Source organism: Delphinapterus leucas, chromosome 2 (genome assembly GCF_059928025.1).
Source record: "Delphinapterus leucas isolate spDelLeu-1000000601 "Yukka" chromosome 2, BTC_Dleu_Yukka2, whole genome shotgun sequence".
NCBI lineage: Eukaryota > Metazoa > Chordata > Mammalia > Artiodactyla > Monodontidae > Delphinapterus > Delphinapterus leucas.
Window position 1 is genome coordinate 150,688,401 of NC_143130.1, and position 27,140 is coordinate 150,715,540.

Here is a 27,140-nt window from a genome sequence, read left to right on the forward strand (position 1 = left end):
CAGTCGCGACACCTTCCTAAGATACCTGCTTTCATCCTGTTCCCCCTTCTACCCTCTCCCTCTCACAGAACACGTGTCCTCCTTAGATTCTTCTGTGTGCCAAGCAGTGAGCTAAGGGTTTGCATGCATTCTTTCATTTAAGTTTTCACATCAGGCAGATTCTATTATGTCCATTTTCCAGATAAGGACATTAAAGCTTAAGAGGTTATATAAATTGTCCAAGCTCACACAGCTAAGAAAGGGCCCAGCTGGGATCCCTCCCAGATGGACTGCCTTCAAGACCCACCTTCTTCCTTCTTCCATTGTAGCCACCAAAACTCGGCAGTTGGCTATCTACACTCAGAACAAAAAGAACAAAGAAATATCTAGGGCTTTAGCACTCTCTCTACCACCCCTTCTTGTTGTTTCTAAGTCTAGTGATTCTTTCTAAGACCAGGGACTTGGAGCTCATTGTCTCAGATTCCTGGAGTTTTAAAAACTGGATGTTTTAAACATTTCTTCACCCTCTAGAGGTTAGGAGAAACCTTTTCTGACACCACCACTTGAGCACTGTGGTTTGGCCTCTGTCTCAGAAGTCATCTCCAGGAGTCCTGGAAACAGCATGGATGCTGGGCTGTCTTTTCACATCCTCGGAGAGGGGGTTTCAATGATCTAAGAAGTGGCTCACACTGTCAGTCTACTGAAAAGCTTCATTCATGACCCTCTTTCATCCTGTGATTCCCTTGGAAGAGCAGGAGATGGCACAGACCCCCATGGAGATTTCTGAAGGGTCCCATCAGGAAAATGGACAGCACTGGAGGGCCGTCTGTTGGTTGTCATGTGATTTGCACGTTGCGTGTAGTTTTCAGGCATTCCCACAGACTAGCCAAATATCTATGGCAGGATCCACAGTATGATTTTGTTATTCTGGTGTTTGAAGCTGTCAAGTCTTGATTTTTGTTTTTAATTGGGGTATAGTTGCTTTACAATGTTGTGTTAGTTTCTACTGCACAGCAAAGTGAATCAGTCATATGTATACATATATCCCCTCTTTTTTGAATTTCCTTCCCATTTAGGTCACTACAGAGCACTAAGTAATGTTCCCTGTGCTATACAGCAGGTTCTCATTAGTTATCTATTTTATACATATTAGTGTATATATGTCAATCCCAGTCTCCCAGTTCATCCCACCCTCCCTTTCCCCCGTTGGTGTCCATACGTTTGTTCTCTATGTCTGTGTCTCTGTTTCTGCTTTGAACCACATTTTTTTTTTCTTTTTTTTTTGCGGTACGTGGGCCTCTCACTGTTGTGGCCTCTCCCGTTGCGGAGCACAGACTCCGGACGCGCAGGCTCAGCGGCCATGGCTCACGGGCCCAGCCGCTCCGCGGCATGCGGGATCCTCCCGGACTGGGGCACGCATCCGCGTCCCCTGCATCGGCAGGCAGACTCTCAACCACTGCGCCACCAGGGAAGCCCTCTATTTCTGTTTTGGAAACAGGTTCATCTGTACCATTTTTCTAGATTCCATATATATGCGTTAATATACGATATTTGTTTTTCTCTTTCCGACTTACTGCACTCTGTGTAACAGCCTCTGGGTCCATGCATGTCTCTACAAATGACCCAATAGCGTTCCTTTTAATGGCTGAGTAGTATTCCATTGTATATATGTACCACATCTTCTTTATCCATTCATCTGTCGATGTACATTGAGGTTGCTTCCATGACCTGGCTATTGTAAACAGTGCTACAATGAACATCAGGGTGCATGTGTCTTTTTGAATTATGGTTTTCTCAGGGTATATGCCCAGTAGTGGGATTGCTGGGTCATATGGTAGTTCTATTTTTAGTTTTTTAAGGAACCTCCATACTGTTCTCTGTAGTGGCTGTATGCATTTACATTCCCACCAACAGTGCAAGAGGGTTCCCTTTTTTCCACACCCTCCCCAGCATTTATTGTTTGTAGATTTTTTTTATTATTATTAATTTATTTTATTTTTGACTGCATTGGGTCTTTGTTGCTGCATGTGGGCTCTTCTCTAGTTGCGGAGAGCAGGGGCTACTCTTCATTGTAGTGTGTGGGCTTCTCATTGCAGTGGCTCTCTTGTTGTGGAGCACAGGCTCTAGGCTTGCAGGCTTCAGTAGTTGTGGCATGCAGGCTCAGTAGTTGTGGCTCACAGGCTCTAGAGTGCAGGCTCAGTAGTTGTGGCACACGGGCTTAGTTGCTCCGCGGCATGTGGGATCTTCCCGGACCAGGGCTCAAATCCGTGTCCCCTGCATTGGCAGGCGGATTCTTAACCACTGTGCCACCAGGGAGGCCCTGTTTGTAGATTTTTTGATGATGGCCATTCTGACTGGTGTGAGGTGATATGTCATTTGCATTTCTCTAGCAATTAGCGATCTTGAGCATCTTTTCATGTGCCCCTTGGCCATCTGTATGTCTTCTTTGGAGAAATGTCTGTTTAGGTCTTCTGCCCATTTTTTGATTGGGTTGCTTGTTTTTTTTGATATCAAGCTACAAGAGCTGTTTGTATATTTTGGAGATTAATCCCTTGTCCATTGCTTCATTTGCAAATATTTTCTCCCATTCTGAGGGTTGTCTTTTCGTCTTGTTTATGGTTTCCTTTGCTGTGCAGAAGCTTTTAAGTTTCATTAGGTCCCACTTGTTTCCATTACTCTAGGAGGTGGGTCAAAAAAGATTTCTTTTTTGTACTTCCCCTCACCCAGCTACTCCACCCTATTCAAATTCCCTACGCCTCTGTATGGAGAGGCAAGGAAAGCCGGAAAAACATAAGAACTCCCTCGATGGTCTTTCGGGGCCACCTGCCCTCCCCGACAGTTTGGGCGCCAAACGCCTCCAGGAACACTGACTCAGTCTCATATCGCGTCACCCCCACCAAAGCCTGCAAAGCCCTCACACTGAGCTCGGTCTTGAAAGCAGCCCTGGTTAGGTAGTGATCAAGACTCAGTTAACTGCAGCAGGAAGGGGGCAGACATGGAGCTGAAAGTATGGCCGCTGGGGATCCAGGAAAAGGCAAGAGGTCGTGTGTTGACATAAGGAAAGTCTCTCAGCAGACAGTGAAGCTGGGGACATACGTCCAGGTTCAGAATAAGGACCTCTGCCCCAAGAAGTCCAGTCCTAGAAAGACTGAGTCACTGGGGCAGGTTACAAAAGTGGGGACTCACATGGTGCAGGGTGAAGAACCATAATTAGTTTCAGCAATCTGGGTGGGGATTTGTTTTCTCATCCTCACTTTTATAACTGGGGCTTAATATCCGAGTCACAGAAGCAACAAGAGTAACTCAGTGCTGAGTGGCAGGACGTTGAAGCTGAGCTACTGAAATCTCTCCAGCTAAAGGCAGGCATACTGAACACGTGTTTCTGTCTGTCCTGCTCCTCCCCGGCCCCCCCACCCTCTGATAGTACATGATCCACATCGTTACCTTCCCTGCACGGCTACTACAGAATCATCAGCTATTTTATGTGACATACCCCTCCCCCTATGGCCCCAGTTGACTGGTCCAAGGGCAACATCTGACCAGGGTGACTAACCAGGGCCCTTCCCAGAGATGTTTAAACTTGGGACCCAACTCATTGAGACACCTTCTCCATGTGACTCTCGCCCACCCTGCCAGTGCTCAGCATGTGTCCCCTCTTTCTTACTCTCTGGTTCTGACTTCATATGACATATCACCTGTAACGGATTCTCTATCCATTGACCAGCGCGTTCTCCAAATGCTTAACATGCCATTGGAAATCTGATGTTCCTGCTTCTTTTCCACGTATGCCTTGCTCTGAAGCCAAAACTCAAGAATGATTTAGTCATTTTCTTCCTTGGGTTTCACACAGCTTCTTTCAGGGCAGTCAAAAGATTCTGACTTCATTTTGAAGTCAAAGGATTCCTTTCAACACTACAGCTCTCTGTGCAACCTCCGGAATCTTTCCTGGTATTCAGAGCTTCTGAGTGGCCCTTTTTATACCGGATACCTGAGTCAAAACTTAGCTAATTTCAGTTAAACTCCTCAAGCTGAGAGTTAGGTGAACTTAGTAAGCTGTCTTTTTAAAGAAACAGACTGATTCTGGTATAGAATCATATTTAGTTATTTTTGTGTTATGCACTTATTTCATCTAGTAGATTGTAAACTTTTGGAGGAGACTTAAGTGTTAAATACCTTTGTATCCCTTGGCTCACAACCATACACTTATTAAATATTCAATAAATACAAGTTTAATACATAAATGAATCATTCAATCACATTCCTTATGTTAAATATAAAATTAATGCTTTAAGTATCATTAATCAAATAGATAATCCCACTAGGATACATTTTAAGGTATACTGTTATATATTAGAGTGGTTTTATTTATTTTTTTATTAAAGTATAGTTGATTTACAAGTTGTGTTAGTTTCTGGTGTACAGCAAAGTCATTCAGTTATACATACATATATACGTATTCTTTTTCATATTCTTTTCCATTATGGTTTATTACAGGATATTGAATATAGTTCCCTGTGCTATACAGTAGGACCTTGTTGTTTATCTGCTTTATATATAGTAGTTTGTATCTGCTAATCCTAAACTCCTAATTTATCCCTCTCTTAACCCCCTTTCCCCTTTAGTAACCATAAGTTTGTTTTCTATGTCTGTGAGTCTGTTTCTATTTCGTAAATAAGATCATTTGTGTCATATTTTAGATTCAACATGTAAGTGATATATGGTATTTGTCTTTTTCTTTCTGACTTATTTCACTTAGTATGATAATCTCTAGGTCCATCCGTGTTGCTGCAAATGGCATTATTTCATTATTTTTTTATGGCTGAGTAATATTCCTTTGTATATGTTTACCACATCATCTTTATCCATTTATCTGTCGATGGACACTTAGGTTGTCTCCATGTCTTGGCTATTGTAAATAATGCTGCTATGAACATTGGAGTGCATGTATCTTTTTGAATTAGAGTTTTCTCTGGATATATGCCCAGGAGTGGGATTGCCAAATCATATGGCAAACTAAAAATCAAACTATTTTTAGTTTTTTGGGGAACCTCCGTACTTTTTTCCACAGTGGGTGCACCAATTTATATTCTTACCAACAGTGTAGGAGGGTTCCCTTTTCTCCACACCCTCGCCAGCATTTGTTATTTGTAGACTTTTAAATTATGGCCATTCGGACTGGTGTGAGATAGTACCTCATTGTAGTTTTGATGTGCATTTTAGAGTGGTTTTATAATAGACCCCAATATTAATAAAATTGGGCTAAACTAACTGACACTTTCCTTTCACGTACGGCACACCCAACTGCTAAGAGACCAGTTTCCAAATATGTGTCATATATAAGGAAGATCTCCTGCGTTCCCCATCAAAAACTGTTTAACCCTTTGATGGAAGAGGAAAATCTCACTGGCAGAGCACAAATGGAAGCTGTTCAAGGGAGTTGGTGTGGGGCGGGGGGTCCCCTTGAACTGTCAGTGAGTATTTGTTCTGTCTGCCACGGACCAGAGCTCAGTTAGAAGGAACTTATGAGAGCCCTCTCCCTGCCCCAATCCAGAAAGCAGGGGTCATGGCACCCCTGACAGATGCACAAGGAGAACCCATTAGAAGTGGGCACAGAAAGGTCCTACCAGGTGGCGGTCTGATAGGTCATGAGTGGGGACAGAGCAACCCCGTGGAGAGAAGCAGTAGCTCCAGGGGCCCCCCAAAGCCTGGGACACAGGCTTACCCCAGCTTCCGGGTTTCTTGCTGCACCCAGACTCCCACACATGGCAGGCCAGGTCTCTGGTGTGAAGTCCTCACGTGGCCCCAGATTTTCTGTGTATTGAGGGAAGGCAGTCCAGTCTCAGAGGAGCACAGGTATAAGAGCACAGAAATTTCTACCACCTTGTAGCCAGGAGAGGAAATTAGAAGGCCCAGGGCAGAGCAGAAATGTGTTATAAATTTACACCTTGACTCTGCTCCTCAGCTGATGACCTGGGTGAAATGCACACACACATACAGATGAACATATAGGATTCCGGTGGCTCAGTGGAAGCACAGAGGTGGAGAGAGAACCCCTGCTCCCAACTGCCTCTCCAGGTCCCAGCTGTTCCCAAATATCCTGCATTAGAATAGGTCAGACGGCTGAGGACATCAGTTGTTCTGGCCTGCCCAGTGTCCATGCCACCCTGTCTGACAGTGGCATCCTGATTCTCCTTTGGACATCCACCCTTCCCCTCCCCCGCCCCAGTCCTTGTGGCCTCATAACTCCTGCTCTAGAAGTGGACACCTGCTCCCATCCTGGCCAAACAGTGGGTTCCATCCCCCTGGACATGGTGATGATGTAGGAGAAGGGCATGAGACCCAAGCCCAACCAGCCAGCCCAGGGTAGATGGCTAGAATAGGAGAAAGAGGCACCCTTTTCCCATGGGGCAGGCCCAGGGATTCTGGGTGGGGTGGGGAGGAGAGGGGTGCTGTGTGGGGTGTTGGTGCCTGAGAATAGAACCAACATGGGGAGGTCAAAGGGAGCAGCACAACCCTTATTCAACAGATTCCCAAGCCAAGAAATTCCCTGCCAGATTGAGTCAGCTCTTAATGCAACCAAGAGTCCCTTTGGTGAATACAACTGCCAATGGTCCCGGCAATTAGAAAAGGGAACAAAGGGAGGGACCATCACTGAGGCGCCAACCTGGAAGGGCTCCACTTCTGGGCCTTTTCCATTTTCACCCCTGAGAGGGGTTCACACAGAGGCAATACTCCTTGAGAGGCCGCCTGCAAATCCCAACAGCCGGAGGGCCCTCGGCTCCCTCCCCACTTCCCGCCCTCTGTGTCATTGTTGAGGGAGGGGTGGGTTTCTTGTGTGTGCACTTTACCTGCAGAGCCATTTTTGGACGTTGTTTTCTATAGACCAGAAAATTGCTGAAATTAGGAAACATTTGAAGTGGCTCTTCATCAAGCCCAGAAGAGATTTCTGCAGTTGCTATATTTAAAAGCCCAGCAGCAGGTTGTTTGGGCTTATGTCGTGCTGTTATGTAATAAACATAATGTTAAGCTTTGGAAGACTTGAACACTGGTTGGGAGGGAGGAAAACAGTAGCCTCACAATGATGTGTGCCCTGCAGGTGCTTTGTAGAGGTTGGGGAGAAGATAATATAGTTTCTGCATTAAATAGTGTTAAAATAACAATGTGTACACAGCAGATTTGAATTACTGTGTAAATTCCCAAAGGAAACAGTAGGGGAAAAAAAGAAAGAAGAAGAAAGAAGAGGTTGTGTATTAATATAAGGGAAAATGTAATCAACAACCAAACAGAAGCTGGTTTTAGTAAGATAAAGGGACTCGAGATGTGGGCTGATCTCCTGTAGAAAGGAGATTGTATTGCTTTTCTAGGCTGTGTAAAAAATTGCCATAAACTTAGTGGCTGAAAACATCATGAATTTATTATAACAGCATTCTGTAGATCAGAGGTCTAGTCATGGTGTGGCTGGGTTCTCTGCTCACGGTTTCATGACATGAAATCAAGGTGTCAGCCAGGCTGGGGTCTCATCTGAAGTATGGGGTCCTCTTCCAAGCTCACACAGCTGTAGGCAGAATTTAGTTACTTTTGGTTGTAGGACTGAGGGTCCCCTTTACTTTTTGGCTGTCGCTGGGAATTGCTCTCAGCTCTTAGAAGCCTCCTACGTTTCCTTACCATGTGATGCCCTCCATAGGCCCTCTTATGACATAACTCTTAGCTCCTTCAAGGCCAGGAAAATCCCTCTCACATTTCCAATCTCTCTGACTTCTTCCATCTCTGACCGCTAGACCCTCTTTAAAGAGCTCACCTGTTTAAGTCAGGCTCACTCACCTCAAGGAAAGAGATTACATGAGTATGCACACTAGGGGGTGAGAATCTTGGGAGCCATCTTAGAATTCTGTCTACCTCAGTGATCAAACTTTCGTACAGAAGCAGGAATCCAAAATACGTTATCTTAATATGCTACTGACATGGGCTAAATGTTTATGTCCCAACAAAATTGGTATGTTGAAGCCTTAACCCCCAGAGTGATGATGTTCACAGAGAGGAAGCCTTTGGGAGGTGATTAGGTTTTTTTGAGGTCATGAGGGTGGGGGTCTCACAATGGGATTGGTGTCCTTATAAGAAGAGGAAGAGAGACCAAAGCCCTCTGTCTCTGCCACGTGAGGATATAGTGAGAAGGCAGCTGTCTACAAGCCAGGACAAGGCCCTCACTGAGACCTGAACTAGCTGGCACCTTCATCTTGACTTCCAGCCTCCAGGACTGTGAGAAATAGACGTCAGTCTGTGGTATTTTGTTATAGCAGCCCAAGCTGACTAAGATGACTATAGCACCAAAGGTCCCATTCATCTACCTTCACATGAGCCTTCTGGAAAACAGAGTGTTCAAAGGTTGTGAAAACATTCAGTATCTAGAGTTTTCCAATGACTGTCCTTCTTCTCTACCTCATTTGTTTGTGCCTTTATTCATTCAGTGACTGAGCTCCTATTCTCCCCTTGGCACTGTGCTTGACCCCAGGGCCATGTCTAGAGTGAGATTAGTGAGACACCTGGGGACAGGTTAAGATGTAAGGGGTGCCCATTTGCACAACCCTGAGAATGACTGCCCCCTGAGATTTAGCACTCTAGCTTCAGAAGGGCACAAAATTTCTCCTAAAAAGCATAGTTGAGTACAACTAAAAACTGACCCCTTCTGACCTTTGATGAGTCCATAAATAAAGGTGTAGAGTCATTTATAACACTATTAAGATAAAATCTGACCCTAGTATAAACTCGGTGCTCCATTTCATTGAATCATAACTCTGATGAAACCTCCGCCACCAGGTGCTCCACCAAAATGTTTGTGCAGTTTTCTCACATCCCGGGGAGAAACCCATGTGTCCCACGAGCATCCTCATATCCTCTTCACCTCTTGCTCAAGTTTTCTCTCTTATTGGCCATTTCAGTGCCAGCTGGGTTGCCTGTTGGGAGATTTACATGAATTTCTTTCTTTCTCCTTACTTCCATCCACAATACAGAGCTGAGCCACTCATCAAAATCTGACTTGCCATCCTGTACGTTGCCCAGAATTTCTCTCATCTGACTGAGAAGCCCCTGGCTCTGTTCGGAGTGCCCTGGGGGCCTTGCCGGTCCTCAGGTGCAAAGGCAGCTGAACCCTGTGACCTCAGCCCTGAAGCAGAGCCTGGGAAAGGAGACCACCCCCAACGCCTCTTGCTCGGGAGCTTTCAGGCTCTTTGGCGAACCGTCCTCTACTCACTGCTTTCTGCTCCCCTGTTGGGTGGGAAGATGAGCCCCACATGGTTACAGTCCCGGGGCTGAGAGCCCTGCCACGTCCTTGTTTAGGTTAAATTTCCTTAAGAAACCAAGAACAGCCCTGCGTTAGATTTCCTAGGGTATTTCTCTGTGGTGAGTGCTTCACCGGGAAGAAAGTTAAACAGAGTACTGAGCTGATAGCAAATACATGGGACTGATTCCCCAGCCTCAGCCACGGAAGGGACTTGAGGGGTTGCACCTTGGGGCCTCTCGTGCTGCCACAACCCAGATCTGCGTCTTCTAGAATTCTTTGCACAACAGCAAAGGACTGTTGCTGTTGTGAGGACTTTCTTTACTCCCACCCTCATGCCCTGAGCAAGGCAGATGTTTACTTCCAGCACTAGAAGAAGGAGGGGGTGAGGGCAGAGATGGGGGGAATGCTAACCATAGCTAACCTAAGTCAGATCACTAGGCTGGCCGCTAGCCAGGCTCTGAATCGCCCTCTGCAGATAGCATAGGCAAAAAGCTGGGTCTTTGCGCCCTGCTCTCTAGGTTAAAGTTCTGATTCAAGGCTCAGTCACTCCCCCTTTGATGCTATTATCAATCATCCCTTTGCAGAGGAGGTGACTTGTTTAGACAACAAAAGGAACTTGAGATGGATCCTTACCTAGGGGTTCTCAGAACTGAAGGAGGTTCATTAATTTCTCTCCACCTCAGTTTCTTCATTCAAAAAAGTAGGCATAATTATGCAGGATTTTTTTTTAATTAGAAATAATATATACCTGGCACAATGCTTGGAAACTGCTACCCCCTTAAGAAAGGGTTGCTACTGCTATTACTGTTATCCCTGCCTCAGGGTATGTGTTATTGATCTGGGCTGTGAGTTTGAGAGCTAAGATTGTGTGCATGGCTGATGACAGTGCCTGACACAGAGGAGGTGTGCAATCAATGACTAAGTCTGGAATTTTAGCATGGGACATCAGCCCCACCAGGAAATAAGAGTCTACATGCAATTACCTGCTCTATTTCCTGGGTTGGTAGTTCTCAAATTCTTTGTGTTCTGGACATATCTGATGGGACTGATACATTCAGACAGCTGTGAGTCAGCAGTAATTGCCACTCAATCCCTGCTATGGAAGAACGATGTCTCCCAATATCTATGAAAGCAACCACTGTGGTCCCACCATGTATTTGGATGCCCTTTGTCATTGTGGTTGGGGGTAGAATGTTTACTGCCCTGACCTCCCCAACTAACGTACACAAGAAGAATTCTCACATATCCACTTAACCACTGTATTTCTTGGCCATTGGTTTGATAAAACACACCTTCTACCTTTTCCCAGGATTTCAGGTTGTGGCCATGGTATGTTGGCCTGCAGGTATCAGGCAGGTACTTCAATTGCCCTTGGAATTCCAGCATTTAGCTTTGCAGTCTCTATTTGTCAACAATCTCAAAAGTCCTTGACATATAGTCATTTGTAATTTTGCAAAGATGTCAATTTTTAGAAATTAGTTTATTATGGACTTCCCTGGTGGCACAGTGGTTAAGAATGCACCTGCCAGGGCTTCCCTGGTGGCGCAGTGGTTGAGAGTCCGCCTGCCGATGCAGGGGACACGGGTTCGTGCCCTGGTCCGGGAAGATCCCACATGCTGCGGAGCGGCTGGGCCCTTGAGCCATGGCCGCTGAGCCTGCGCGTCCAGAGCCTGTGCTCCGCAACGGGAGAGGCCACAGAAGTGAGAGGCCCATGTAACGCAAAAAAAAAAAAAAAAAAAAAAAAAACAATCCACCTGCCAATGCAGGGGACACGGGTTCGAGCCCTGCTCTGGGCAGATCCCACATGCTGTGGAGCAACTAATTCTGTGCACCACAACTACAGAGCCTGCGCTCTAGAGCCTGCGAGCCACAACTACTGAGCCCGCGTGCCACAACTACTGAAGCCCATGTGCCTAGAGCCCATGCTCCACCACAAGAGAAGCCACTGCAATGAGAAGCCCGTGCACCGCAACAAAGAGTAGCCCCCGCTCACCGCAACTAGAGAAAGCCCACTCACAGCAACGAAAACCCAACGCAGCCAAAAATGAATAAATAATGTTAAAATAATTAAACTATTAAAAATTAGTCTATTATACAAGTAATATATGAGTGTATATATATATTGCAAAATGCTTATATAGTTGAGAAGTACACAAAACGTGTGGAAGTCTTCCTTTATTTGTATCAGTCAGAGTAGGCTACGTTATACTGCAGTAACAAACACCCCCCAAATCTCAGTGGCTTATAGCAACAAATGTTTATTTCTTGTTTACACTACATGTTTATCACGAGTTGGCTACAAGCTCTGCTTATTGCCTTTTTCACCACAGAACCAAAGCTGATGGAAAAACCTAGCCTCTATCTGGAACACTGTCAATCTGGCAGAAAGAAAAAGACAAGACAAATGAGGCCCTGACTTCTACAACTTTGCACAAAAGTGATCAACATCTCTTTGGCCAAAGCAAGTCACATGGCCATTCCCAAGGTCAACAGTGTGGCGATATATCCTACAGAGAGGAGCACAGCTGGGAAAGAAACTGGAAGGTTTGGTGAACAAGAAGACATCTCCCGCTACCTCCTCCTAGGACAACTTCCCTCCCAGAGGTAACTGCTCTCAGCACCTCAGTCCCCTTTCTTATGTATTTGCCTAAGAGTGTGTGTGTATGTGTATGAATATATATATGCACATAAATGTAGAATATTCACATGTTGTTCTGCAGCTTGCTCTGTTCATTTAATCTACCTCAGAGACCTTTTCATATCAGTACATATAAGCCTACCCCACTCCTTCTAACAACTATATGGCGTTTCATGCCATAATATATTTTAATTCTTGGTGTACTTTTGGATCTTTTTAAAATTTTTTTCTGTTACAAATAATGTGATATTTATCCTTATGCATATGTCTGTGCACATGTGTATTTCTGAATAATAGGTTTCTAGAAATTAATTGTGAAAATAGAGCATGTGTGCATTACCATTTCTAATAGATACCACCAATTTGCCTGGAAAAATGCCTCATCAGTGTACACAGGCATCAGCAATATGCCTGATTTCCCAAATCCTCAACAACTCTTAATATTATTAAACTTTTTGTTGATCTGATAAATTTTTTAAATGGTTGTTCATTGTTTTAATGCATATAGTGCATTTTCTTGTTTGTTGGTGAGGTCGAGTGTCGTTTGTATTTGTTGGCTAATTTCACAGTTTTTTCTTTTGTGAGTTGTCTGTTTCCCTTCTTCACCCATTCTCTAGTGGTTGTTTATTCTTTCACATTTGAATATGTAGAATTATAGTTTTTCTCAATATTAATCCTTTGTACTACTGCTTGTGAATATGAGTATCTTTCATTTACCATCAGGAACCTTCCTAAAAGCCAGACACAGAGTGAAAATATTAACCAGTAGCCCCTTTTTTGCTAATCCATCACTACCAACCAGTTTCCTAAAACAAAGAGAAAGTCAGTAAACGTAACAAATTACTTAGTATGCCAGATGTAGAAAACATTGCTTCCTGTTGACCACACAGTGACTCTGACTTTTAACAGACATTTGCATGTGTGCAGTCACACAGCCTCTCAGCACCGTCAACATCTGACTCACATCCCTTTGTTGACATTCCGCCCTCTTCAAAACATCTGCATATGATTCTGAAATTCCTCCAGTTATATTTGGAAAGTAACTAAAGAATTCCTGCCCCCTCCACCATAAATATATTACTTTGTTTAAAATGTTATATTGAGTTTGGGAGATGTCCAAATAAAGTTTTCTATATAAATCTAGTCCCTAAACATGTTACATTGGAGAGGTATGTACGCTTTATGAAATCTGAGTGTTGATAAAGAGGGATTCTACTGAGAAAAGATTGCTAGGGAGGCAGCTTGTGAGGTGTATCTCTATTTGCATCCAGTTTGGCCATTTAGCTTTTAATGTTGTTTTTGGCTTTCCCCCGACTTTATTGAGATATAATTGGCATATAACATTGTGTAGGTTTATGATGTACAATGTGATGATTCAATATGTAATATATTGAAAAATGTTCATCACGACCCATCACCTCATGAAAATACCTTACGTGTGTATGTGTGTGGTAAGAACATTTAAGATCTACTCTCTTAGCAGCTTTCAAGTGTACAACACAGTATCGTTACCTATAGTCACCATGCTGTACATGAGGTCCACAGAGCCTATTCATCTTGTAACTGGAGTTTGTACCCTTTGATCAACATCTCCCCACATCCACATTTGCCCCTGGCCATCACCGTCCCACTGTTTCTATGAGTTTGGCTTTTTAAGATCCTACATATAAGTGAGATCATCCAGTATTTGTCTTTCTCTGTCTGACTTATTTCACTTAGCATAATGCCCTCAAGGTCCACCCATGTTTTTGCAAATGGCAGGATTTCCTTCTTTTTTTTTATGGCAGAAGAATATATATATATACCATATTTTCTTTATGCATTCATCCCTCAAACAAACTTAGGTTATTTTCCAAGTCTTAGCTCTTGTGAGTAATGCTGCAGTGACTATGGGAGTGTGGATATCTCTTGGAGATAGTAATTTCATTTCACTTAAATATATACCCGGAAGTGGAATTGCTGGATTATAGGATAGTTCTAGTTTTAATGTTTTGAGGAAACTTCGTACTGTTTTCCACTGTTGCTGTGCCATTGTTTTTCATTTTGTTCATGGCATTTTTTTGGTTGCACAGTTCGCCATTTTCATGTAATCAAATCTCAAGTTATTTTTATTTAATATTTCTGGATTTGAAGCCTTGCTTTAAGAAGGCTTTTCCTAACTCAGGATTTCTTTTTGAAATTATCCTATATATACAGATATTTTTAAGTTGTTAGTTTTGTTTTATGTTTAGCTCTTTAATCATAAGGAATTAATTATTGGATAAGATGTGAGGTGGGGTAGAGAAGGCTAGGCTACCTTTTCTCTGCCCTGAAGCAGGTAGCGTATCAACCCAATACCATTTATTGGGTATTTCCTTCTTTCTCCAACTGGTTTGAAATGTACCATGAATTAAATTCTCAGCATTAAAAAAAAAGTATTCTGTATCTTAAGGCATCAGATTTTATGGTGGAGCTGGTGTACAGGTGTGCAAATCTCAGGGAGCATGAGGTTAATTACAGCATCCATGGATCAACACAGGCATTCCCTGCACATTGTAATTATTCTTACAAACGTAAAAACTTTCTTGTGTGTGACAAGCGATCCTGATAGCCAGACAACTGCTAATGATGCACATCAAGGTGTTACTGACTTGGGTCCTTGGACTGTTTTTTTTTTTTTGCGGTACGCAGTCCTTTACACTATTGTGGCCTCTCCCGTTGCAGAACACAGGCTCCGGACGTGCAGGCTCAGCAGCCATGGCTCACGGGCCCAGCCGCTCCGCGGCATGTGGGATCTTCCCGGACCGGGGCACGAACCCATGTCCCCTGGATCGGCAGGCGGACTCTCAACCACTGCGCCACCAGGGAACACCGGGTCCTGGGACTCTTTAATCAATAGAAATTGTTAACAGGCCAGACTAGGAATTCAGGCAAGGCTTTATTGGGAGTGAAAACAAGTAACAGGTTCCCTTGCTTGCTCTCCGAGGATGGCGGGCTGGTTCCTTAAATGGGGTGAGGGTAGGGGTGGATCTGTGGGTCAAGCTGGAGGGGTGGCTTAAGTGATCTGCCCACCCCCTTGGTGCTGCTGTGTGCAGGGATCATGGGAAGTGCCCTGCTTTTGCTCCCCACACCTAAGAAATGGCATTTGGTTTGTGGCTTTTTTGTATCTTATTGCTCATAATTTGTCCCAGCTGCGCATGCATGCAGTTATTTTTAGTCCTTTATAGTTTCTTTGTATTCTGTTGCTGCAGGAGACATTAGTCCAGGTGCAAGCACTCCAGTAAAGGGTCCCAGGTGCCAGGTCCCAGCCTGTCTCAAAGGGATCTAAGAAAGTGAAAGGCCATTACAAATAACTAGAGTCCTGTAGTAATAGAATTATTAAAGTTTTTAAGGGGTGGTTTTAATTTCTCAGTTATCCTTTAATATGTTTTACGCAGGGCGTGTTTGGGTTTGATGGTGTTCAAGAATTCAGGGATTCGGTAGTTCTGGGCTGAGTCCCTGGACACATTCAGGTTCTACTGTGCCATGAGCTTTCCTGGTTCTGGAGATTCTCCTGCAACTGTACCACCTTGGGGGCGGGAGTGGGTGAGACTTTTCCAAGCGTTTCCATCCCACACGTTGTGTGAGAGAGAAGGCTGCCTTCTGTGAGTCCACTTCTCACCACTAGTGGCTTATCATCCCATGGAAATCTGAGTGGCCCTTCTCCACACCTCAGGAATGCCTCATGCTGGTCTAATCAGAGGAGTTTAAAGGTGCTGGTGGGGGGAGTACAGGAGTGCAGGTAGTATTCAGAGGATGGTTGACATCATACGGCAGATGCTTTGAGCCTACTGTGTCCCAGGGGGTGGACTTAGATAATTAGCAGATGAGTTGACAATTGCCTAAAGAAAGAGAACAGAGTGCGGTAGGAAAGGGGAGTGAGTCAGAGGTCCGTCTCCTCTCTTTCTCTCCTCTCCCCCCACTACATGCCCCACTGGTTCCTTTGTGTCCCAAGACAAACAGTTTCATCTACACCCTGATGGAAGATTAGATGGTAACTTAAAACAAGAGGGGCTTCCTGGGCTGAGGAGACAACACTGAAAGCTTTGTGAAGAATTTGGAGAATGCCACAGCAGGTAAAGGAGTTGCTGGCTGCCAATCTGGGCCAGGGATCTCCTGGCCCTGGGCTGACCCCTAGCCAGCCAGAAGGTGTCTTCTCATGTCTTTAGAGGGCTTCAGCCCTGGAGCCCAAGCCCACTGTGCCCCAGCCAGGGTTTCTCAAACTCATGCTACTCAGCCACCCCTTGAGGCTGGAAGCCTCAACACAGAACTCAGGAGAGGATGAGACATAGCCAGTCCCACTCCAGGCAAATGCGATTTTTCTGCCGTCTCCACCTTTACCTCTAACACTGAAGCAAGTTTGTGTTCTATGTCATGTATCTATGCTCGTTTTGATATAAAAGTTGTGTTTGCAATTTCATGCCTAACCTCCCCTCTCCCCTTTCCATCAAGTCCCAGTATAAAATCCAGTGCTCCTCTGTATTTCGTGGGGTTCATTACAGTTGTAATTATGTTTGCCCATCATGTATTTGCTGTCTTTCCCACTAGAGTGTTAGCTCCAGGAGGGTAGTGGCCGTGCCTGTCTGGCTCAGTGCATCCTCAGTGGCTGGCCAGTGCCTGTCTGTGGCCTTTAGCCTTGGTAGTTAGAGCCTTCTTACAATTAGGCACCTGTAGGTCAAGTGTCTGTTCTTCCTTTCACCAGAAGAAAGGCCTGATAACTCACAAAAGGGTTATTGTTCTCAAAGGGTCCAGGTGAGAGGAGCCATCCCTCATTGCTGGGCCCCAGCCCTATCACAATTCCTGGCCCCCTCCCAATGAAAGTGAGACAATGACATCATCTCAGAATATATACAAAGAACAGCCTTTCTGTAAATCTCTCTATGGAGAATTACTTTAAGCTCATTCCTACTGTATTAGGTGCATAATATCATAACCCAGAGTTTCCCAGATTTAGTTCAAGGGCATAGATGATTTGGTTAGGTATAAGATTTTTAGAAATTTTCTTGTCCAAGGAGAATTTGAAGCATGTCTTGCTGATGGTAGGAAATCAACTCAATTTGGGAGAGGAGCTGATTTTTCAAATAAGTAATTATAAATCATACCAACCTCCCTCACCTGTGGGTCTAGTGCTCCCATCTCTTACATGGATTTTCTGTAACAACCCTTATCATTATCATTCTTGATATCCACAGGGCACTATTCAAAAGATTTATTGGTTAAAAAATGCAAATTCCATAAAACAGCAAAGTGCTGGCTCCAAGTTTCGTGTAAAGGTGTGCTTAAACAAATGAGTCCACATTTGAAGGCAATGCTAAAGAAAAGTAGTAAGAAATCTGAATTGTGGGATAGTTATTTTTACCATAATTCCGTACATTTATTGAATATATATTGTGTCAGATATATATATTGTCTCAGATAAACTGAGTTCTTTGCCTGAATTGGCTTGTTTAATTCTCACAGAAACCATTTGATATAGGGAGAATTTTATTCCCATTTCATAGATGAGGAAACTGTTACTTGGGAGGGAGTACGTAACTTTCCCAAGATCAGGCCTAGGGGGGAACTGGGCCAGAGCTCTGGTGCCGCTTTATACCGTTCTGTGGCCCATTCTCTCACCACTGGACGTGAAGAAGTGTTACCGAATCAGGTCTGGCTGCTCACCGCTCGAAAATCAATACCCGAGAAAGATATGTTGGTAGAAAGGAAAGTTGCTTTTAATCAGAATGCTCGCAATCTGGGGAGATGGTGGACACAGTGTCCTAGAAAAGCATCTCCAAAGATTCTGCTCGGCCATGAAAGTTTTTAAAGGGAAAAAGGGAAGTAATCTCCGTTCATCGTTGAGATAGGGGATCAGAGTCGTTGCCATTCCCCACTGCCTGCAGGCTTGTCGACTTCTTGTGATTTTTCTTTCTGTGCTATCTTGTTCACACAGTTTGTTCGCAGGATTACTGAAGGGGAAACTAGGGAAGAGATCTGGTCATCTGATAATTACTTATTCTTCATTTCTATTTCTTTGATCTACAGAAAGAACCAACAAATTAGGCAAGGTATTGGGTGATCAAAAGATTTGAAAGGGGTGCTAGGGCCGGAGATGAGTGGAGCATGGGGGTGCCTGGTTTAAGGTTAGTGACAAGACAAAAGGGTGCCTCCTGCAAAGAGCTCTTTCTTGTCAAAAGCTGCTTACACAAGCAGTAGACGTCTGTGAAAAAGAAAAAGAAAGAAACTTTCACCACTTTAAGTGCTGGTTGGCTGTGTTGCTCAATGCAGGGCCTTACAGATTTGTTTCAATGAACAAATTCATAATGATCCTTTGTAAATGGCTCATTGGTTCATTCATTTTTTTTAGGTGATGGAAAATCTGTTAAACGTTGCCTCTTCCCCCAAACCTCATTACAATCTCACAAAAACAATTTTCATAAGTGAGTCTGGCCCATTTCTAAATTGCTTCAAGATCCAAATTTCCGTTTGACCCGCCATCAAACAGGAAGTCCTGACTAGTGGTGCATTTTTGAACAATATGTTGACATTTAAAGTCCCTGTTTGAGTTCCTGCTCCAGGCATTATCTCATTGCATGCACTATCTCATTTTATTCTTACAGTCACCCTCTTGGTCCCATTTTTCAGACAAGGAAACTGAGGCTCAGAGTGGATGAGCCCCAGGTCACACAGCTAGTGGACTAAGAATCTAGGTTGATCGCAGGGCTGACATCACAGTCTGAGCTTTTAACCCCTATTCTTTAGTACCTTTTCAGTGAGTGCCAGGGAGTCTGGAGATAGAGGCTGTAGTAGTTCAGGAAGATTCCACGGAGGAAGTGGAAGATGAGTTGGATTTTGAGGATTGCATTGGAAATATGAGAATTGCATTGGGGAGGGAGTAAGGCAGAAAAACAAACAGAGCAGCCTCCCTTGCTTCTGTAGAGAAGGTGAGTTAGACCATTTTGTGGTTGACATTGCCAGTTAATTTTCAATTCAACACCTGCCTTGCCATTTGAACTTAATCTTATTATAGCAAATCTCTTTGCATGCCTTTTGTTTGTGCAGATTTTACACACTGGGGGTTTTTAAGTCAATCAATGAGCATCTGTGCTGAAAGGAATTATTTTTGTGTGCATAAAAATAATTGGTCCAATTCCTCTGTGAACCAACAAGTAAAACCTATCTAATTCCTGTCTTAGAGGTAAAGAGTGATGCAGTATAGGAAGAAAAGCCTTTACCTACCTACCTCTCTTCTGTTTCTAGTCCATTCCATGATTTCCAGGAAAATGAATTTATACTGTTTGGAGGAATGGCTGAGGTCAGCATAACTAGCCTGAATTTAGCATACAGACAGTGTCCTTGACAGTCATGCTCAATGTGCATAAATGTGCAAGGTATTCCAATAGCAGAGAGAGAACCAGCCAAGAAAGAGATTTGAACTTTAATTTCCCACACATGACATCAAGATATACCACTGTCCTTTTCTTAAATTCTGTTTTGTACCATCCCACCATGAGAGTGTCTCATATAAAATATTCTTTCTCAAATATCCAGACTTCATTTCCAAGTCATTTAATTTTCCCCAGGTTGTTGACTCTGTGTCCTTGTCTTTAAATCATCTACTTCTTTCACCATTTCCATCTTTCTTATCTTTTTTGCAGAAAGTAATTTTTCCAAAGACATATTTCAATGCATAGAAGGGGGAAATTACTTCACTTTTATTTAGCATTTCCCGAAACTTTCTTTGTTTCAGGGAAAGCTGGAATCAAGTGACTTTCTCCTTTGTATATCTGAGCAACGCAGTTTCTCCTTCTCTGTATAAAGGTAAGCACCACTGGTGGCAGCCATCTAGCCATTGTTGGGTGGGACCAAACCTACTCTCAGCTCCAGAAGATAGCCCTGATTGGTCTCCGCTACTGGATATCCAATTGTCATGGTCACGAGGTTTGGTTCAGGGATGAGCCAGTCAGTGCAAAGCTTTGAGCTGCTGTTGGTTGATTGTGAGAGACAAACTCTCCTGTCACGTGAGAACAAGAGAGCGTGAAATCCTTCTACAATCATCAGGAATTTAGCCCTAGGAGGCAACGAACATTGGGTATAAAAAAGAAGAGAGGTAGGGCTTCCCTGGTGGCGCAGTGGTTGAGAGTCCGCCTGCCGATGCAGGGGACACGGGTTCGTGCCCCGGTCCGAGAAGATCCCACATGGCGCGGAGCGGCTGGGCCCGTGAGCCATGGCCACTGAGCCTGAGCGTCCGGAGCCTGTGCTCCGCAACGGGAGAGGCCACAGCAGTGAGAGGCCCGCGTACCGCAAAAAAAAAAAAAAAGAAAAAGAAGAGAGGTAGAAAGAAACTGAGTCTTCACATCATTGTAGCCATCAGTACAGTCCATTTACCTCTATGCTCCCGGTTAGCCGATAAATCCCTTCTTGTTTGTGAATTCCAATTAGGTTTTCTGTTACTTGCAGCCAAAACCCTTTTATCTGATACACCCGACTACTGGGCAGTGGAACTAAAACACAATATTATACCTCAAAATGCAGTTTATCCAGTCTAGCCATCTAACAATAGAGTACTGGATAATTAAATTGCCTTCGATGATGATATATTAGCCAGGACAGACTAGGCTGTTATAAATAGAAATGACAGTCACATAACAATGGGAAACAAGTTTTCCTGGTCAGCAGCTGGCTTTCTTCTGCGTGGTTTCATTGGTTTTTCAGGAACCTAGGTTCCTTCCATCTTTTGGCTCCCCTGTCGCTTAGGGCCTTGTCATCACCCTTATCAAGCTGGTGGAAGGGAAAGGAGGATGAGGTGGGCACCACTGCTTTTTAAAAGCCTTGGCCTAGGGCTTCCCTGGTGGCACAGTGGTTGAGAGTCCACCTGCCGATGCAGGGGACACGGGTTCGTGCCCCGGTCCGGGAGGATCCCACATGCCGCAGAGCGGCTGGGCCCGTGAGCCATGGCCACTGAGCCTGTGCGTCCAGACCCTGTGCTCCTCAACGGGAGAGGCCACAGCAGTGAGAGGCCCGTGTACCACACACACACACAAAATAAGCCTTAGCCTAGAAATGGGACAAACTCTTTACACCCTCCCTTGGCAAAAACTAGTCACATGGGCACATCTAACTGCAAAGGAACCCAGGAAGAGGAAGTGGATTCTTGGTAACTAGTTCCTAGTCTTGGCCTAGATAGAATACTTTAGGAGACTCTTAAATACATGGGAAAATGCCAACAGAGCATTGTGCATAGCATGAGCCCAGGTTTTCTAAGGTCCCAATCTCTAAGGTTCTAAGGTCCCACATAGCGTAAGCTATGTCTCTTTCTGTTCCAGCCCTGTGGCAAGGCTCTGCGTTTGTTTTTTTCCAGCCATGTTGGTACATTCATGATGTTCTCTATAGCAAACCCACCCCACCATCCCCTGATGAGCAATATGGATGTCACTGAAGTTCTTGGAGGAAGACAGAAATGTAATCAAATTCCTCCATGGATATCTGTTCTTTGCTCCAAAATTCTCTTCCCTTGTAGCACACTCACCTCACTTGTTCCTCTTCTCGGCCACATGCTTCCCTTTCGCCATCTCCAGCCCCTAAAAGTGTCCTCATTGAGCAGTTGGCTCTTGCCCTTTGTTATATGTCCACTCAGCAAAACAAAAACCTGATATTAAGCCTAAAACCAAACAAGATATTTTTACCTCCAGCATACCCCTCAGGGAACTTAGCAGATCATTCCCTGAACAAAAAAGGTCTCTTCTTGGGGCAGGGCTAGGTGGGGAGTTGCTAAATAAGGAAATGAATTTTTGCCATAAAAATTCATTTACATAGAAAGAAAGACTGGAAGGATGTTAACAGTGTTTATCTCTAGGTAACTGGATTGCAAGTGGTTTTCTCCTCTTGCGTGTTCCTGTACTTTAATTTCTGTTTCCCGATCTTTCAAATTTTCTAAAGTACATGATGGAGTTCTTTAATCTGAAAGAAAAAAAGTAAAGGAAATTGTCTTTTGCTCAATTTTACTTATCAGTAGGGAAATGCAAATCAAAACCACAATGAGATACCACTTCATACCCATTAGGAGGGCAATTACGGAAAAAAAAAAACAACAGAAAATAACAAGTGTTGGCAAGGATGCAGAGAAATTAGAACCCTTGTGCATGTTGGTGGCAATGTAAAATGGTGCTGCCACTCTGGAAAACAGTATAGTAGTTTCTCAAAAAATTAAATATAGGATTATCATATGATCCAGCAATTCCACTTCTGGGTTTATACCCCAAAGAACTGAAAGCAGGGTCTTGAAGAGATAATTGTACAGCCATGTTCATAGCAGCATTATTCGCAATATCCAAGAGATGAAAGCAACCCACATGTCCATCAACGAATGAATAAATGAAATGTGGCATATACGTATGATGAAATATTATTCAGCTTTAAAAGGAAGGAAATTCTGACACATGCACACGGATGAACCTTGAGGAATTATGCCAAGAGAAATAAGGAGTCACAAAAAGACAAATATTGTATAATTCCACTTATTTGAGTACGTATAGTGGTCAAATTCACAGAGACAGAAAGTAATATGGTGGTTGCCAGGGCTAGGGGAAGCAGGGATGGGGTGTTAGTGTTTAATGGGTATAGAGTTTTAGATGGGAAAGGTGAAAATGTTCTAGAGATGGATAGTGGTGATGGTTGCACAACAATGTAAATGTACTTAATGCCATTGAACTGTACACTTAAAAATGGTTAACATGGTAAATTTTATGTTATGTATATTTTTCATAATTTTTTTAAAAAAAGAATTTGTCTTTCCATAGGCAATTTTACAAGAATTTTTGACTTGGATAGCTTGTGATCTCTTTTGAAAACCAGATATTTCCCTAGTTTGGGCTTTCCACCTACACAGTATGCCTTTTTATATGAATTTGTAAAAAAGAAGAAATACTCATTTTACCAGTATTACATAAGGCTCAGGGGTTTAATAAGATATGGCTTCTCTTCTCCAAGGATTTGCCATCTAATAAGTGGGAAAGACAGGTAAACAATTAACTACAATCCTCAGGGAAATGCAATAGTGGCCAAGTGTAGGGATACAAGCAGTGAATTCTGCCTGGGTAAAGAGGCTTTTCAGAGAAAGAGGTGTTTAAACTGGACTTGGAAAAACCCTTACGAATTTACTAATGAAAAAGATGGGATGAACATGGGGGGCACACTGGAAAGTGACATAGAGACGGGGGACAGCACTGGGACAGGGGGAAATCAGTGACCCCAGGCTTAGGGCATCACGGGACCCTGAACACACCTGGCTGAATGCCAGCAGGGGGGCAAGCTCAGGCCTGGACGTGGCAGCGTTGTCTTTCCTGGGGAGATGACCCAGGATGTGGGCTGAACTCAGAAAGCAAAGTCCAAGCCAGCCATGTGTGAGGACCAGAGCTGAGACCTTGGCTGGCTCGGTGGTGTGATTCTGGAGGGACATGGAGCATGCTGGAGCTTCCTGTGTAAACAGGGGAATGGCTCCCTGCATGTTGGTGCCTGATTGTGTGCAGCTGTTGGTTTTGCAGTCTGACAAGGAATGGAGTAGAAGTGCTTTTCATTAACTGCAAAAGCTTATGTAATGTTTCTTGTCGGCATCTTGGACTTGGCCGTTCTGCAACACGTCTCCCCCCAGTACCCATACACATGGACTTGCGTGGGGCAGTGGAGTGCAAATGGCGCACAGCTGTACAACCAGTGCCTTGGCCCCGGCAGGGGGAGAACGGAGCGTGCTGGTGTGCTGGAAATCCGTGGGTGCTGTGTCAGTCATTCTGAGTCGTGGGATTGGTGGGGGGGAATCAGCTTGCAAGGAGGAGACAGAGGGCGTGTAGAATTACACGTCTTGGACCTGGAAGGTCATCAAGATCAACTCATTCACTGGTTTATTGTCAATCGGTGTGGGTCACTCTTGTCACTGCAGCTGTTTCTGCTGTTTGAATCTTCTGCCATGTGCTGGTCCCTGCCTTCTGCTGGGCACTTCTATTTCCGGCAACCACAAAGATGGCCTTTACGGCTCCTCTCTGCATCCCCAGGCTTCCCTAAGAGGAACTTTAACCCTGCTCCCAAGGCCACAGAAGTGTCCAGGATCCATGAGCGTCCACAGCCAAATCTCATCTGGCCATGGCAGGAGCACAAAGTATAGGGGACGGGCCATGTGGAGAATCCTACAAATGTACCCTATCTCATTTTCCAAATTCCCAGGATTCTATCACCTATCTGGGGTCAGACCTTGACTCTCTTAACCAAACAGCACCTAAACCTCTACCCTCTTCCCTTCTTGGAAGCCTCCTTAATTCCCCAGGTGGGCCTGACTCACAAAGAGCTGGAAATTCCCTGCCTGGGGTCAGGATACGCAGGTCTGGGAACACAAAGCCCTGGCTGCCTTTCCTGGAAGGGAAAGGGGGAAATTATCTTTCCATCGTGTTCGCTGATAGGTCAGAATAGCACAAAAGATAAGCTATGATTAATTTCTCAGTATCTCACCTTGTTGCACATGGATGGTCTCATTCACCTGGAGACAGGTGAGCTGGGCTCACTCATCTGATACCATAATGTCAAGTGGAGCCGTTGGCCCTACCACCTGGTAGTCTGTTCATGGGTCTTTCTTGACTCCCCAAGATGTAACTCCTGGACACTTCCGGGTAGGCCACTGATTGCTCCTTCATTTCCTTTAATTTACATTCACAGCTGCTCCTAGGTAGCACGTCCCATCTCATCCCAGCTCTGTCTCCTGTTCACTCCTAGACATTCTCCTGCATCCTTAGGCACAAAGCCCCAGGGAATCTGATCTGATTTTAGGGCAGAGCCCCACTGATATAGCAGGACCTAACCCTAGCAAAGCAGTGACTGAGGGTTGGGAATCTAAGGTATGAACCCTCCTTACTTTCATACAATTCTAAAACTACTTTTGAGCTAGGAATCCTGGCACTTCTGACCCAGAGGAGTACTGCCATTTGTGACAAGCCAGCTGTCCCCAGGCCCAGGTCAAGAAACCCTGGGATCAAATGGCCTGAACTCCGCTAAATGGACAAGGCCCTTCCTTTCTGGAATTTGAAACGATTAAGTGGCTCAATGGAGGCACTTTACTTTGTTCACTGAAGGAAGGACATTGTTGGTTGGCTTTTTCTAGAGTGTTCTTTAAGGAAGTTTCCCACCTTCCAGATTCTATATATTTGATTTTCCATCTTGTCTGGGTTCCTAGGAAAGCTGAAGCCTTCCCTCTGATGTCCAAATGCAGGGCATCGACAAGCTCTTTACGCTGGAAGATTTGCTAACATCGGGGCCACTCCTTAGGCATCCTTTTCCAGCCCCTCCCAACAATCTCTGAGCCTGAGCTCCACTTCATGTCTGGTGTCTGGGATGTATGTCCGCATGTTTAAAGTGTCTTCTGCATGTCAGCTCCTGCCCTCCTTTCCCAGGTCTGGAAACTACGTCCTTTTACCTTCTCCTGGCTGTAGCCCCCAAAGCGTTGGAGGGCATGTCACCGTGGCCTGCTGCAGCAGCCTATGTGTACGAGCAGATATAGCATCCAACGATCTGATTTATGTTTTCCAGATTTACCGCATCACTCGCATACCCAGGCCGGCTGATATTTTAAGAACGTGAATCAGAGTGTCTGGCATGGCTCCCTCTGCAGCCGAGCTCCGGCTGCAGGCATAATGAAGTTGGGAGGGGGGAAGAACTCTACTTATCGGGGAGGAAATGTGTGTCAGTAACAAGTCTGCCTGGCAACAGCACTAGGAGAGATCCCAGGCCCCAAGATCAGAGCCAGCATCTCCACACTGGTGGAGAAGCATCACGCTGCACAATTTTCCTCCTTGGTGGGCTGACTACCCTCTTGAAGAAAAAAAAAAAGGAAAATAAGTGTTTTGTACATGCATGCATTCTCCAAAAGATACCCCCCTAACTTGCCATCAAACAGGGAGACTGCAATAAACTGAAATGTCACTGGGCTGGGTCTGTCCACGGAGATGTTATACGTGAATAATAAGAGACGAGTTTCTGCAATGCAGTAAGAGGCAGGAAGATGAAGCTGAAAGAAACAGAGCTAACTGACTCTCTGCAACTCAGTGTAGGACTCTGCTTAGGGAGTAGGGCTCAAGACTAGGGAGACAGGGAAATTTTCCTCTATTTTTTCCTAAGCTTTTTGGCATGTGCTGCTAAATATAGAGTTTCCTATTTCTCAAGGAGTCTATTCAGAATGAGGGAGAAAGTGGAACGAGGACTGATCTAGACATCTGCACATGTGGGGCTATGACAAGAGCAGTGGTTCTTTTTCACCTCTGGATGCCAATGCCCAGAGCAACAATAGACACCAGGTAGCAGCCTCATACAGGTGTGTTGAGCCAAACCTGGACCTGGCTCTGTTTGTACTTTGAGTGCCCCTGAGTGTATCTCTTTACCCTTCCAGGCATCCTTTTTACCATCTGGAGAATGAACCGATGATCTCTTAGGGATTGTCCCAGGTCCAACATTCTAGGGTCTCATGGTTAAAAGTGGTCTTACGGGCTTCCCTGGTGGTGCAGTGGTTGAGAGTCCGCCTGCCGATGCAGGGGACGTGGGTTTGTGCCCCGGTCTGGGAAGATCCCGCATGCTGCGGAGCGGCTGGGCCCGTGGGCCGTGGCCGCTGGGCCTGCGTGTCCGGAGCCTGTGCTTCGTGACGGGAGAGGCCACAGAAGTGAGACCCGCGTACTGCAAAAAAAAAAAAAAAAAAGTGGTCTTACAATTTTTAAAAAGCAGGGAATTAAAAATGTTCCCATAAATGTTTATATCTCAAATGCCTGATCTTCAGGTTCTGCTTTATTATCACAGTGTGTGCACACAACTCTTCAGGCTTGAATGTTCCCATGAATACATCATTCAGTGGTATCTGGGATACATTTACATTTTTAGCATCAGTGTAATTCTATTTGGTTTTATGCCACGGGAAGTTCAAGCCTGATTCAATTACGGGGTTTCACAAAATGAGTTTTTAAAAAGGGAAGACAATGCGTTGCACATGTTATAATATTGTACTTTGCATTGTTATCCAATCAGGCATGTTGGGGGTGGCTCGTGCTTTGGTCCAAGAATTTAGCAATCCGTAAAGTTGAATATTTTACTGTCTTATTTGGAAGCATGGAATTTAAGAGCTGGAATGGACCTTCAAGGTAGGCAGGCATCACCTACTAAAATAAGGGCAGGGAACTTTGCGTACACTTTTGCATACCTCTCACCTCCTAATGTAGCTTTCAT

General features: G+C 44.6%; 1 protein-coding gene across 2 annotated transcripts in view; it reads left to right on the forward strand.

The window, feature by feature from the left end:
* SIPA1L1 (signal induced proliferation associated 1 like 1) overlaps positions 1–27,140 on the forward strand; it is a 499,569-nt gene that overhangs the window by 6,886 nt on the left and 465,543 nt on the right. For both annotated transcript variants that reach the window (XM_022570226.2, XM_022570222.2), the window contains 2 exons: positions 11,587–11,860; positions 19,642–19,712. The gene's annotated coding sequence lies outside the window, so the exon portion shown is untranslated. The remainder of the gene's footprint in view (positions 1–11,586; positions 11,861–19,641; positions 19,713–27,140) is intronic.